The sequence below is a fragment of the Tursiops truncatus genome, chromosome 18 (assembly GCF_011762595.2).
Source record: "Tursiops truncatus isolate mTurTru1 chromosome 18, mTurTru1.mat.Y, whole genome shotgun sequence".
Taxonomy (NCBI): Eukaryota; Metazoa; Chordata; class Mammalia; order Artiodactyla; family Delphinidae; genus Tursiops; species Tursiops truncatus.
Window position 1 is genome coordinate 53,642,516 of NC_047051.1, and position 17,178 is coordinate 53,659,693.

Here is a 17,178-nt window from a genome sequence, read left to right on the forward strand (position 1 = left end):
GAGAGAGACAAATGATTTAAAGGACGTGGACTTCTGACTCACTATGTGAAGGAGCAATGAAGACAGCTACATCAGATTGTATGAGTGAGGAATAAACTTCCATTGTGCTTGGGGCTTGACATTTTGGGGTATTTATTATTACGGCCTACCTATCCTAAGACACTGACATATAAATATGTATCATTATTTTATAGGGTTCAGATATTCATACACCTAACTTGAAGCAAAATTAGCTACTTACAAACATTATTTAAAATCTATCATTTTGACTTTTGTCTTTCCTGATTGCCAATTTACAATTTAGTTAATTCTGAATATTGTAAAAAATGCTTAAATGAGTGTTTGTGCTGACAGAATGAAACCGTCAAAAACCTTTTTGCCTCTAATATTCCTATACATGTAAGATGATCCTGCCTCTATGTTTATAAGTAACATACTGTTTTCTTTTATTTCCATCTTATCATCTACAAAACACAAAATAAATCAAAGCATTTTGCTCATCATTACTAAGTTATTCTCAGAACTATAAGTGGTATTACAGTTTCTCATTTATGAAACTGCCTAGAAAGTAAAATTCATTGTGAGGAAATCGTGAAAGGGCAAGAGAAATCTTAATAACTGAATCCTGGCATAACAAAGAAGTCCTTGAAATACTCAGACTTGAAATAATCTACTGTAATTTTCTCTGGAGCTTTTTGGTCTCAATTAAGCTTGTCTGTTGTGACTGAATTTTAATTAGTATGGATGTTTGGACTTTAGAAATTCAGAGTTTGAATTAAACTTCATAAATTCATGAGACCAAAAGAAAAAAAATAACTGAATGAACTTAGAATTTTAATGAGGGCATTTGAAAATGTTGGCATTCTTTATATTATAGTGGCTATGTTATCCCAAAATACTTCTATACAACTGGTTTGGATTAACGAGTCAGTTGAATCAAATGTTCAAAAAAGTTCAAACAACAATCAAAGGCACCATTTGAGAAATTAATATTTTAGCTGAATTATTTGCTTTTTAAATTTTAAACAAATGATCAAATAGTTCTATGAAGACACAGACTTGAAGTATTTTTCAAGTTATATTTTTGATTTCCAAACAACACAATTTTGGGGAGGATTTTTCTGAGAAGTTAATGGCTATTGCACTTCAGTTACTGGAGACTGCCAAGCTGGAAACGTGATGAGACTGTTTCAATAGTAATTATTCTGGTTTGTTTGTTGGTTGGCTTTTTTTTTTTAACTACTTTATTGAGATGTGATTGACATACAAGAAACTGTATATGTTTAATGTATACAACTTGATGAATTTGGAGATAAGTATACTTCCATAAATCTGTCTTTTCATTCATCTGCATTTTTAAGAATTGTTCAGAAAAGAGTAATGCATCAATATCACCTTTTACCATTCATGACAACATTGAGTATGCATCTCTGACAGGGAAAAACTAAAATGCCTTAAAGCCAAGGTTCTTAAACTTACGTGTGTAAAACAATCATTTGGAGAGCTTGACAAAACACAATTTGCTAGGTCCCAATTCCTGAGTCTCTGATTCAATATTTTTAGTATGTGTACCAAGAATTTGCATTTCTAATGAGTCCCCAGGTGATGTGCTCCTACTGGTCCAGAGTTCACTCTCTGAAAACCAACATCTTAAGTATTTAAGCCTATTCAATGCTTGAATTCTATATAATAATTTTGTAAAATCAAAAACATGTAGAAAAACCCATATTTTATTACATCAAAAATAGGCTTCTTCTTTCTACCTGACGTATGTCGTCTTTAATAAGTAGAAAGGATATATATATATTATATATAATATATATATATAATATATATATAAATATATATATTATATATAATATATATATATATAAGGATATATATATATTATATATAATATATATATATATGTATATGTATTTACCAAAGAGTAAAACATTCCAGATTTCTGGATTCTGGAATGCAGTTTCAAAGGGAAAGAAATTACATATATATTGATTGTACATTTATTGTACATATAAACATTTTACATTGGTGATTTCTGATTTAATTTTACTGTAGTAAGACAAAGTACTCTGTAAATTTCAATATTTTCAATTGCATTGATATTTATATTGTGGTCCAACATATGATCTTGGTAATTAGTTCATGTTCAATTTAAATACAAACTTTATAATAGCAGTTTTAGGTGTAGTGGTCTGTATATGCAAATTAAGTCATAGCAATGGGTAGAGTTATTCAGATCATATCCTTTCTGGTTTTTTGCCTATAGGTTTTATTTCAATTTCCCAGAGATAAATGATAAAATCCTTAACAATGATTGTGGATTTGTATCTTTCTCTCTTTAGTTCTGCCTGAGTTTGCTTTATGTATATTGAGGCTCTCTTACGGGGCACATATGCATTTATTATTGTTGTCTCTTCCTGTTCAACTGGCCCATTTACCATTATGAAATATCGCTCTATCTTGTGGTAAAATCTTTTTGTTTTTTAATTAAAAAGAGCCATGAAGGCTTTCTTTTGATTAAAATTTTAAGGTACAGTTTTCTACTCTTTTACTTTTAACCTATCTGTGAATATATATATATATATACACATACACATATATATGTATATATATGTGTATGTGTATAAACACACACACACACACTGTGTTTCTTGTAGATAGCATATAGTTATATTCTCTTTTTTATCCAGTATATGATAATTACTTCCTTTTATTGGATCATGAAGTTCACTTATATTTTATGTAATTATTGGTATGTTTGTGTTTACATCCACCATTTTTCTATTTGTTTTCAAATTGTTTTATATGCTTTAAAAAAAAACTCTCCAATTTTCTCTATTTTTCTTTTTGGCTTAACTTAATTTTTAAGATGTGTTGAGCAGGGGGGAATATGTATTATTGCTATAAAAATCCCTATGGCACTTTCTACAGAAATAGAAAAAAAATCCTAAAATTCATATAGAACAACAAAAGACCTCAAATAGCCAAAGTAATCTCAAGAAGGAAGAACAAAGCTGCAGGCATCACACTGTCTGATTTCAAAATATATTCCAAAGATATAGTAATCAAAACAGTATGGCACACCAATAAAGACAGATAGACCAATGGAACAGAATAAGGATCCCAGAAACAAACCCACACATATACAGTCAACTGAACTTCAACAAGGGTGCCAAGAATACACAATGGAGAAATGATAGTCTTTCAACAAACAGTGCTGAGAAAGCTGAAGGTCCCCTTGCAAAAGAATGAAATTGGACACTTATCTTACATTATACACAAAAATCAACTCAGAAAAAGGATATGTAAATGCAAGTCCTGAAACTATAGAATTCCTAGAAGAAAACATAGAGGAAAAGCTCTTGATATTAGTCTTATCAATGATTTCTTGGACATGAAAACAAAAGCATATGCAAGAAAAGCAAAAATACAAAAGTGGGACTATATCAAACTAAAAACCTTCTGCACAGCAAAGGAAATAATCAACAGAATGAAAAGGCAACCTACAGAATGGGAGAAAAGAAAAATCAAGCCATATATCTGATAAGAGGTTAATATCCAAAATACATAAGAAACTCCTAAATTCAATAGCAAAAAACCAAATGGACGAAGCCCTTGAATAGACATTTTTCCAAAGAAGACATATGAATGGCCACCAAGTACATGAAAAGGTGCTCAACATTACTAATTATGAGGGAAATACAAATCAAAACCACAGTGACATACCACTTCACACCTATTATCAAAAAGACAAGAGACAACAAGTGCTGGTGGAGAAAGGAAACTCTTGTACACTGTTGGTAGGAATGTAAACTGGAACATCCACTATGGAAAACTTTGAAAGTTCCTCAAAAAAATTAAAAATAGAACTACTGTATGATGCAGCAATTCTACTTCTGTGTTAGTGGAAAAAGTTAACCTATTTTTTAATACTCAACTTGCTTCTTCCATTTTTTTTTTGCTATAATTATCTTTATATAGTTTAGCGTTTAGTCTAAAGGTTGCATAATTACATTTTCATTTTCAACACATTTGGAAAATTTGAAAACACTGCTTCTTCAATTTTTTTTTCTTTATTTTTTTTTTTGCGGTACGCGGGCCTCTCACTGCTGTGGCCTCTCCCATTGCAGAGCACAGGCTCTGGACGCACAGGCTCAGCGGCCATGGCTCAAGGGCCCAGCCACTCCGTGGCATGTGGGATCTTTCCCGGACCAGGGCACGAACCCGTGTCCCCTGCACCGGCAGGCGGACTCTCAACCACTGCACCACCAGGGAAGCCCTGCTTCTTCAATTTTTAAACCCTATTCTCTCCCTTCTTTCTATGATCCCAGATACATAACTACTATCGTACTAGAGACTTTCTTATAATCCCTGATATTTTCTCATAACTCACTAAAACTACCATTTTTTATTTCAAATCTTGTTTTTCTCTCTGTATGGATAATTTCTGTTGCTAAATTCTTCATGTTCACTGATCTTTTCTTCTTCAGTGACTAATCTTCTAGACACATCCAATAAAATTTTCATTTAAAATATTGTATTTTTCACTTACAGATTTTCCATTTGGCTCTTTTACCACTTTGATTTTTCTCCTGTGAGTCCTCATCTTCACTTCTTAAGACCATCTGTTCTACTATATCCTTAAATGTATTTATAATAGTTCCTTAAAACTCTTCTCTATTTCTAATACCTGGATTTGAATTATGTTTTCTTTCTTTAAAGTGTTTTTGTTTTTTGTTTGTTTGTTTTTCTCTAACAAGCAGTAACTGTACAGCAGCTTTTCTGGACAATTTTGGAATTTAAATTTAGTCTTTGTTTAGGAGGGTTTAGAGAAGATTTTACCATGTGATGTGGTCCATGGTTTTAAGGTGTGATCTGCCTGTAGTCTCAAAAGAATACTTCAGTATTATTGAGGTGTCTCCTCTCAGATGAATCAGAATGCCAAAGTCTCCGGCCCTATGTGGCCACTGTATTCTGTAGAAGATATGTCCTGTTTGGCTTTGTGAAGTTTCTCCCTGAGCGTAAAGACAGTAGCCCTTGGTCAATGATCCTTCAGGAATCCCACCACACACAGCTCCCTCCTTCTGATGCACTGTCCTACAAGTTCCACCAGTAATACTGTCCTTGAAATCTGCTCTCTGCCTTCTCTGCCCAGCAGTACCACCATGCTCTCTTTAGGCTTCACCTCCCTGAGTCAAATTTGGGAAACTGTCTCTAAGTAGAGAGATGGGGTAAGTGTGTGTATTATTTCATGTTTCTTTTTCTATTTTTTTGCATTTCCAGAATATCATTTTCCTCTATGGTATCTCTGAGTATGCTCTTAAGATACAGATTAAAATTCAAGTTCAAAGACAAATTTTCTAAAATCTTTTTTACAATCAAGAAAAACCTTATCACAATATTTTCCCTAGCCATAATTATTCTGTTTATTTAAGCCATTATATAGTCTTTATAATTTACATAATTAACATTAATTCTTTAGTTAAAAATGTGGCTTTGGTGTTTACGATGTAATTTATTTATTTATTTTTTATTTTTATTTTTTTTGTGGTACACGGGCCTCTCACTGTTGTGGCTTCCGTTGCGGAGCACAGGCTCCAGACGCGCAGGCTCAGCGGCCATGGCTCATGGGCCTAGCCACTCCGCGGCATGTGGGATCTTCCCAGACCGGGGCACGAACCCGTGCCCCCTGCATCAGCAGGCGGACTCTCAACCACTGCGCCACCAGGGAAGCCCTGTAGTTTATTTTTAAAGTGTATCTTCTAAACTTCATTTTTTTCTTTTATTTTCTCCTTTGAATTTAAATTTCACATTCTTAAACTCACATTTTTAGTTTTCTTCCTATTATTATTTGACAAATAATAACAACTATGGACACTAATATGTATCAAGAAGTAATTATAACCCAGATGTTTTATTGATTTTAGGTATACATTCTCTAATATACACCATGCACATTTAGGTTATTACTCTATGTATTTTGAAGATTATGAAGAAATAATGTTGTAACATTATAATATAATAATGTAAATGTTGCTTTAATGTGCTCAGGTCTTTGTAAAAGTAAGTTATTTTAACTGCAAAATAAGTATTTTTTAAATTGATACTTTTATTAAAGCTTCAAACATGTAACACTATATTTTAATATTTTAGCCCCAAGTAGAAGATAAATCTATTTGAAGTAGTTTGGAAAGAAACATAGAGTAAAACAAGATAAAAATAAATATGGAAATCAGAGGCTCAGAAGATTGGAACAGGAAAAAAGCTGAAACATGTTTCATCGATTTCTTTCTGGCTCTATGTATTGATATATTTTAAAGTTGTGCTTAAGGGTGATGTGATCTGTCTGTTCATTTGTGATTCAAATGGTGGAGGAAACATGGAAAATTTTAGGTTTCTTAGAAAGGAAGTGCATATTTGTTTATTTTATAGGTAACTAAATGTACATGCACATATATTTCCTGGTTTGTTACACCTTCAGTAAGAAACATGTCCCTAATTCATAGCATTGGTCATTTCCTTTCCTTTTAATCTGTCAGAAAAAACAAGTATTGGATTTTCATTCCATTAAATTTACCTTAGATCAGGATGACTTTTTAATGCTTAAGTTGATTAGTAGTTGTTGCTTTCAGTCATGCATGATTGATTATTTTATTCATAATGTTAGTCATTGTCTCATAATACCTAGCACACATGCTGAGAAATATTCATTAACCAGTGCATAATTTGTGGCTTCTGAAAAAATTTGTTGCAGAAATCTCCTCGTTGGAAAAATAAAATCAAAATAAGACTCTATTAGACTCCAAAAAAAAGGTTCTCTTTTCAGAGTTGTGTTATTTTTCTTTGTGAAATCAGTATTTTTTGTCACAGGGTAACTATTCTATTAAAGGATATTGATCAACATATGCTTACTGCAATGTAGAAAGGCTACATATTAAAGATGAGCTACCCCTAATACAGTACCATAAAACACTAAAATCTTGTTTTTCAATTATGTGTGCACTTGGGTGAAAATGGGAGACAGCAACACCATCACCACAGATGCAGCTGCACATCAGCTAGAAAGTGGATATAGGACAGATTTTTCTATTGGGATCTATCTGCAATTCAGAGTGCAGTTAATTATAATTACATAAATAAGCCTTATTCTAACTCTGGGTAGGATAAGTCATCCAAGAAAAAATATGGTTTAAATAACATAATTTCAATCAAAAGCTTGCAAACAATATTCATGATAACAATAAGCTGGTTATTTAAGCTACACTTTACTAAATTTCATCCTGTCTAAAGGATGATATGTTGTGGTTTCCAAAATATAATTTCATTTCAAATAAATACCCATTGGCAAGACATTTGGGAAGTAATAAACTATTTACTGTATAATATACTCCATTAACAATCATCAGAAAATCTAGATATAGTCCAGTAAAATGGAGTGTTCTAAAGTGATGCAATGTGGAAAATTAAGCAGGCATTTTATGCCATAGAAAATAACTTTCATGGAAATATACAGATGATTTACCAGAAATATTTTATTGGAAGCAAAATACTTTTTCTGGTTCTCACCTTTTTATTCTACCCTGAATCTAGTGATGAATTCCTTGTAGTGGTTAAAATACTATGTTCTGACACCTATCTAGGTCTTTGCAAATGTGATCATGTTATTTGGAATCCTTTGGCTTCTCTTTGCTCTAATACTCCCTACATCCCCACAGAAGTGTGTACAAACAACTCTTTCAGTCTTCAGGGATCTTCTCAGAGAAATCACCTCCTAATGCCAATATTAAGCATAGTCATTCTTCCTATGTGCTTCCATGGTATCTTTTTCACACCTTGATCACAGTACTTTAGCATATATCAATTGTAATTCTCTCTCTCTTCCAAACTAAATAGTAATCCATCTATGTGTACTGCTGACTACCTGCCTAGTAGCATGCCTAGTACATATCAAGAACTCCCTTAGGCATATATTGCATTAAACTAGAAATTTTTGATTAATCTCCATCCACACGTATTTTATTCTTATTTATTTAAATCTAGGGAACAGTAACAATTTTACACATTAGATGCATATCATTATTGCATCCATTTTGTATTCTGTAGTCATGTAGCTATTAGCTATAATAATAGCTAACTTTATCAACAATGTGCTCTGTGACAGGTACTGTGATTAGTGCTTCACATGGATTAATGTATTTGATTATCACATACAAAAATGATCTGTTAAGTAGGAAAATGAATTATACCAAGCTGGTAAAAAAAATCAGAGTTGACCCATATCAAAATCTAAAAATTCCATGGTAAAAATTCTAAGCTAATTCCTTCTGAATCTGGTGACCTATTTCTTAACCACTACAGTTGAACACTTCTGTATCTCTTCTCTCTCTCTCTCCTTCCTTCCCTTCTTGTTTTTCTCTTAGTCAGTTTATCTGTTTTTACTATGTCTCTCATCCCTGACTTGTACTAAACACTGAATGAATTGAACTGCTGATCAATAATCTCAAGAATAAGTCTTTCCGTTTGAGAATACGCAAAACTTTGAAGCAAAGAACAGCACACATGTTTAACAACAGCACTTTGGGAACAAGAGAAATAAAACATCAACAATGGCTTTAATCTTGTGTGGATAAAAGCAATGTATAACATTTTAATAGTCCGGGGTTCACTTTCTTGCCAACTCAAAACACAGCTGGATACAGCTAATGAATGGGAAATAATAAATTGGAAAAAAAATGTTCCTGATACTTGTAAAGATGTCATAAAATCTATGGACTAAAATTCTTGTACTTTACTCATAAGATATTTCTTCAGCCTGTAAAGAAAGGAACACGCCAAATAGTAGGTTTTATTCATTGCACAAGCACATATAGCAATTCAGTTGAATAACTGGCAAGCTAAAACCTGTCTGATGATATCAGAGCTACTTATATATCTTACTTCCATCCTCTATGTCTTTGTTGTCTAGAAAAATTTCTCCTTTCATATTAGGTTATGATCAGAGTCTGGCTGAATGAATAATGGCAATAGTGATATTTGTCAAATCTTCACCATTGAAACATGCTTTGAAACATAATGCCATTAGAATAGTTAGATTTTCAAAAACCACCCTAGACAAAAAACTTACATGGGTCTTATATAAGATTATACATAATATTGAGGAGAAATTTATTGAGATGATCACCTGAATTTATTGCACCTCCTTTCCATAGAATCCATATAAATGGTTTGAATGTTTCTATATCATATATCCTTATATAATAAAATTATATTTTAATAAAATGTTAAAACATATCATTTGAAATAAAATTATGAAGAAGAATTAGATGACATATCAGTTGTTCCTTTGTTTCTGTAAATGGAAGGAGCATTTAGTATGATAAAGGTTGCTGCTTCACCAAAAAAGCAAGCCAATGTCTGCAGATTTCAGAGCTCTCCAAATAAAAGATGGAAAGATAAAAAGTAACACCTGATTCTCAAAATACACAGTATGAGAGTTGCACAGCAATTAGTTATCTAGAACTAATATGTGCTATGAGGTTAGGATTTTTTTGAGTGTTAGCAATGGCTCAATTTAACTGGTACCTGTGAGGAAATATTGATAATTTGAGATATATGAAAGGGGGGCCTCTTTAACTAGTGGTAACTATATGTGGAGTTGCTGTAAATCTGCCTTAGTGAAGGCAGGAAATGGGTGGAATTGGGCTTTTGTAGGCAGGAAACAGGGAGAGAGGGGTGGCAGGTGAAGGAAGGCAAATGTCTTTTTTTTTTTTTTTTTTTTTTTACTACTGCTAAGAGAATTCTCCCAATGAAACACTCCCAGACTGAGTCTGTTTCATCAACAAAGAATAGAGAATTTAAAAAATGCAAATGATTCCATTACTCAAAGTATACATTTTACAATAGTTGGAAAGATGTAACCTCAATTACTTTTTTGGAGACATAAACTACTTTTACTTTTTCTTTTTTTTCTCCTTTATCTTAGGGGTTGTTGTGTGTCTGTCTCAGCCTATCTACAACGAATGATGTGGCTGGACCAGCCCATGTGGTTCTTACTATGAACCATCAGGAAACTTTGGGTGTGGGGGGAAGGTTTACTATTTATAAGTCCTGGAAATTACATGACACACCTGGGGCAACACAGCAAGCTCAAGTGTTGAGGGTGGGTAGTGAGGGCCTGGGGTTCTGCTTTTATGGGGGTCAAGGATGGGGTGTAGGGTTTCTAGGACTGATTATTTGGTGAATTTAAAACATAATAGAGGGAATTTAAAGGAGAGAAGAGGAAAATAAAAGAAGTAAGTAGCAGCCCTAAGGGTCAGTTATCCAAGGAGCACGAGGGTAGGGGGCAGTCTGGCTCTGTATCTATTCCTGTGGCTGGCAATGTGTTTACTTGGGATAGCCACCCTTCTTTGAAGTAGATGTCTTGGCAATCAAAGCTTAAGTCAGGCACTTGAATTACAAAAAAGGAGAAACCAATTGTCAGAGTTTACACTACACGGGGCAACTCTTCTGAACTACTTTCTATATGGAAGACATCATTTCCAAATGGGCTTTTAACATTCTTTTTTAAAGTCTTGTTCCCTATAAGATTATAAACTCCTTGATTGTAAGTATTGAGTCACATTGCCATCTTTTTTAGAAAACAACTCAAGATGATACACTATAGATATCCAACACCTATTTTTTTTTTATAATGAGGAAGTTTTTAACAATGAAACAATGTTGTTAACATTAGTGAAGTCATGAATTTTTTGACTATCTTCTAATGTGCTACTTAATGGTGTATGGGTATTTTCTCTAGATGTGTAAATAGGCATTTTTCTCTGTGACAATTTTGTTGCATCTTATATTTACTTAAATCAAGACAAAATTATATGAAACAACAACAACAACACAGAGACTGTATCCAGATTGTGGTTTTGAGATGAGGAAAATGTTGCAATGAGTTATATAATTTGTCAGTTACAAAACTTTTTCTGTGAGAAAATAGTGATCCATCTCAGTGAAATGTGCCAGGTGAGACCATTTCCAGCAATAACCATTAAGACTCAGAACAGAGAAGCTAGAGTACACCAAACAGAAAGAGAGATTGACTCACTAAAACCAAACTCTCCTTCCCCCATAGGATACCCTTGAACATTCTCCTTAATATGGAAAATCCGGGCTGACATTTGCAAGAACCATTTATAACTCAGATCCTGGATGAACTGCAGAAAATGATGGGTGCTACATGCACAACAGAAGTTTTAGGCTTTTTTCTGATATTTCTCAGAAAAGATTTTCAAATAAACATCTCTAACACAATTTGCTATTATACCTACGTATGAATTGCTTTAGAATTTTGAAAACCATTACCATGTTTTTTTCTAAATTAGTCCTAATTTCCATTTTTATTTGACAAATATCATGATTAAAACAGAGTTTTATGAATTGCGCCTGGTTAGCCAGTACTACTGACATTTTACATTTTTTAACATTGAAAATTCATAAAAATATGTTTTCAAAATGTATATCAGACCAAAGGGATACTTGACACATAAGGAATTGTATTATATGAAAGATAACTTATTCACTTAGGTCAATTATCTAATGTTACTTGGTGATGTTGTTGCAGCCTATTTCATACATGTTGAATTATTTTTCTTAATCATTCTAATTATAAATCATTTATTACATTTTTTCAGTTCCCTAGTACTTAAAGGAATTGCTGGCCTCTAACTAAAACTCCTATTATAATAATCTGACAGGAGACATTTCTATTGTTTCAAGGTTTACTAAGCAGTTCATTAGCAATTTTATCAAATAATATAAGCCATTTGATTTGTCAACAAAAATTTATAAACAAAGATTTTATATTTGTTTTAAAATATTCCAAAGTAAACTTTAGGGGATGTTTGTAAAGATTATATATAAATGCTTTAATATAAGTAGAAAATGTCTTCAAAAATAACATTTATGATTATGATGGGATCTACATAAGTCATTATCTAATAAAGAACTATATATCAACTATAAAATTGAGCTAATAAATTAAATTTTTTATTCTAGGAGGATCATTTACATTGAATGCTTTATCCCATACTTCATTTCTTTGTGTAATATAATTTGATTCCATTTACAAAGTATGACACAAGTTAACATTCACTTAATATATTAATACTGATTTATTTCCAATAACACCCTTCCATTTTAGGCAAGGTAACTGATTTATAATCAAAACTGACACTAATTTGAAAGTGAAAGACTACTAATAATAAATAGTAAGTTATCGGAAACAGAACCAGTGTTGCTCTGGAACTGGCTTTTATTGGCTTGGATGAGCTGATTGTTAAAAACAGCTTGAAATTGGTCACCATGATAGTAGTATTTTCACCATGAAAATCAGCTAATGCTGTAAATTAAGACCTGTTCCTCCCCAGCAATTGTTGAATACATAGTAGCATTATCACTGACCCGGAACTTTTTGAGGATGAAAAGGTTTACATTTAATAACCATGTCAAAACACAGGGTAATAAACCAAGACTGCTCCAGGTAACTGAACCATATGGTGATTTTCATTGTGGTTCATAGTTGAGGTGTTTATTATTAAGCTAATGACCAAAGAAACATAAATGACGCATGGTAGGGGCTTACTAATGCCCTCAAAGCTATTCTTTACTCCACACATGAAATGATATTTTAATGTGGTATAGTCTCCTGACCTAAACAATTTGAAGTCATTCCATGCCCCCTAGGATGAAATCCAATATGCATAATATGAATTTTACTAAGCAAAATTGATCTGCTGCCTGATTATATCCTTGTCCTTATTCTTATGTATTATGTACTCCTTTCCCCTCAGGAATTTGGACATGCTTATCCTTCTGCCTGAAATTGTCTTTAATTCATTTCAGTAGCTAACTCCTACCCATTCTTTCATGCTAGAACTTTGTCTCTAGAGTAATCCTTTCCTGTGACCTCGTTTGCATTTTCTGTTCCACATTTCTGCATCAATTCTGGAATTTTCTTCCACTTCTACTTTGTTGATTCTTTATCAATATCCTTGTGTGTTCTATATCCTACCCAGTCTTGAAAAATTGCAGCCTCTGGGGTAATTCATGGGAATATATCCCCCTAATGAAGGTTATCTTATATCCAGGTTTGCAGCCTTAAATACCAACTTTAGTTTTGTTTTTTTTTTAAATTTATTTAATTTATTTATTTTTGGCTGCGTTGGGTCTTCGTTGCTGTGCGCAGGCTTTCTCTAGTTGCGGCGCACGGGGGCTACTCTTCGTTGCAGTGTGCAGGCTTCTCATTGCAGTGGTTTCTCTTGTTGTGGAGCATGGGCTCTAGGCGCATGGGCTTCAGCAGCTGTGACACGCAGGCTCAGTAGTTGTGTCTCGTGGGCTCTAGAGCGCAGGCTCAGTAGTTGTGGTGCACAGGCTTGGTTGCTCCACAGCATGTGGGATCTTCCTGGACCAGGGATCAAACCCGTGTCTCCTGCATTGGCAGGTGTATTCTTAACCACTGTGCCACCAGGGAAGTCCCCCACTTTATGTTGATTACTCCAAAATGCATATCTTCAGACCCAACATCTCTTCTGAATTCAAAACCCATGTATCTAAACAGTAAATTTAACATTTTAAAATGTATAACTAATGGAGCTGGAATGTCATGATTGAATACGTGCTACCTGTAACTAACTGTTCCCTTCTGATTTCCCTGATATCAGGAAATGATATCGACAACACAGGATCTCAAGCCAACAACCTATGAGTTAGCTTTGATTCTTTATCTTTTCATTCCACACATACTCTCCACCAGTGATTCTACCAACATATCACAAATCTTTTACTCTTCTCCATATTCAGCAATTATCAGCCTAACAAAAATCACCCAAATTTACAGTTTAAGCCCCTGGATCATTGGACTGTATCCCTAACTGCTCTGCATGTTTCCATCTTGTCCACCCCCTCTCCCCACTATCCATTCTACAGAATGGAGAATTTCTTTTTGAAATACGAATTTCCTTTCTGATTATATTTAATTATTATTAAAATCTTCAAATAACTTTTTCATTTACTTATAATAAAATCTGAACTCCTTAATTGGAAAACATGATTTGTTTTCCTCCTATTTATTCCATATCACTTCCTACAACAAACTCTCTGCTTTATATTTTTATGTTACAGCCGTACACACCTTCTTTCTGCTTCTTATGCATAAGAAGGCTTGTTTGCACTTACGTCTTTCCAATATGTAACACTTCTACTCCAAATTATCTTCCCTAATTCTCCATACAGTTGATTTATGCCATAATTCAGGTCTCAACTTAGATATCAAGTGTATTAGTTCCCTGTAAGCTACTGTAATAAAGTACCACAAACTGGGTGGCTTAAAATAACAGCAATTTATTGTTTCACAGTTCTGGATTCTAGAAGTTCAAAATCAAGGTGCTGGCAAGAATTGGTTCCTTTGAGGGCTATGAGAAAGACTCTATCCCCTGCCTCTCTTCCAGCTTCTGGTGATGGACAGGAGAATCTATTCTGCACTTTGTAGATGCATCACTATAATGGCCTCTGTCTCCACATGGCATTCTCCCTCTTTGTCGCTGGGTAAATTTTCCTTTTGTTATAAGGATATTAGTCATATTGGATTAAGACCCTAATGATCTCATCTTAGCTTGTTTACATCTTCAAAGACCCTCTTTTCAAAAAGACCACATGATGCAGGGGTTAGAGCTTCAACATATCTTTTTGGAGAACACAATTCAGCACATAACATCACCTCTTCTGAGTATGCTTCATGCAAAACTCACTGTAATGCAGTATCTATCTTTCATCAAAGTACTTGCCAACACTTGATATTTTTGTGTTTATTTAAGTAATGGTCTATTGTATGCCTTTCCCAAATAAAGAAAAAATTCCACGAGGGAGTGACCTCACCCGTTTTTGCTCTTGCTGATTTTCCTAGAGGTGTAACTAGAAGAGGACACAGCGTACAGTAAGAACTTAATACAGATTTGGTGTATGTGTATATGAATTAATATTGAACTTCTTATAATATCTGTTTATTACCTAATATTATAGTTATAATATTTGTTATAATATTACTGTTTATCATAATGTCTGAAATATTATGTGTACCATTTAATTTTGCCTTAATCAGGGCTTTATACTTAATGACTAGTCAAGGTTATAGTGAGGTTTCTTTTAATCCAATAGAACGTAAGTGCAATTCAAGAGTGAGTCTTTCTCCATTACATTAATGTAGCACAAAATCTGATTTTTGGCAGTGTTCCCAGGGAATCAAGGTTACAAAGTCATCTTGTTCTCTACATTTGAATATAATGGAGGAACCCGAATCATAGTGATATATTGTAAAGTTACTGAGAGGAGTTGACCTCATTTTGAAAAACACTGACAGGTGCCATCTATAGAAAGAATCATCATTATATTAATTTAAAAAGAAGATAAATGATAGAATAAAAATTAGAGCTACTACAAATCTATAAGTAACGAATAAAAATAATAATCAAACAGGATGTTACTGAAGCAAAAATTTAAGGTTATTGTGTATAGTAACATAAGCTAAGATATAGAACTTAATTTTTTGAATTATATTATTTTTATAATCTATATTTCTAAAAGAAACGTGAAATCTAAATATACTAGAAACTGGCCTACATGTAGTGGTTAGATTCTCAAGGTTTTCAAATGTTTGCATATTCCAGAACTAGCAAGTCCATTCATGATAATTAGAAGATTGATTGGTCTTTCAGGCCAGTACTATGCAAAATATTGAATTGTAATGTAATGTATAAAAGGTACCAATTCTTAACGTAATTTAGAAAAATTAACATTTTCCTAATCTAATTTTAGGGAATTAAAAAAATCAATTAAACTTAGAAGAAATTCACTAGAGGAGAAAAAATATTTCATTAGCTTTTGAGAAAAAGGGACTATGAGTTTTCCCTTACAGTATACACAGTATAGGCAGTATATTCTCAACTAAGTTTCAGAATTTAAAATTGATGAAGAAACAGAAAAACCTAAAAGGGTAAAAAGGATATTTTGCTTCTGACTATTCAGTAAAATAAAGTTTAGATTTTAATTGCAATAGAAGTTAATTTTATTAATTTCCTAACTTTAGCACTGTTTATATTTTGGCAGGATAATTGTTGTAGGGGAGCTATCCTTTATATGGTGGGATGTTTAGCTGTATCCCTGGCCTCTATCTGCTAGTTGTCAGTAGTGCGATCTCACCCCCATTTTTGGAGACAACCAAAAATGTCTCCAGGTATTGTCAAATGTCTATGCGAGTGGGGTTTGGGAGGTAGAGAGATTCTTACTGTTGAGAACTACTGCATTAGAACAAAGAAATAAACAAATTATTCCTACCATACTGGATTTGTGGTACAGAGACTTACACATGTCCTGATATTTAAGTAGGAAAAAACAGTCCTTTGAAGAATTAGAGTTCAAATCTACAAATGAACTTATCTACAAAACAGAAATAGCGTTACAGATGTAGAAAATAAACTTATGGTTACCAGGGAATAAGGGGGGGGGGGTGTAAACTGGAAGATTGGAATTGATGTATATACACTACATAAAATAGATAACTAATAAGGACCTACTGAATAGCATAGGAAACCTTACTCAATATTCCATAATGGCCTATCTTGGAAAATAATCTAGAAGAGTGGATATATGGGTATATATAACATTCACTTTGCTGTACACTGAAACTAACACAACATTGTAAATCAATTATACTCCAATAAAAATTAAAAAACAAATCCAAGCCTACATTAATCATGGGATAATGTAAATACATTTACTTAGCTAGATGGGTAAAGATCTCCAAACAGATAATGTATTGCTATATATATATATGTATATATATATATATATATGTATATATATACACACACACACACATATATTTATATGTTTTAAAATATATATGTACACATATAACAGTAAAAGTGCTCAGGAAACTGAAAGTGCTCAGGAATGTCCAAATTTTACTTTGGGAATATATCCACAACCCAGAATACATGGAAAAATAAGGTTTCTCCTGAACTTGGACTTACAATTAAAAGTAACATCACCAAAGGGAATGATAAGCTATTATGAGGAATAGACTTTGGACCACACTGATATGATTAATACTCTTAGAATTTAAGATTA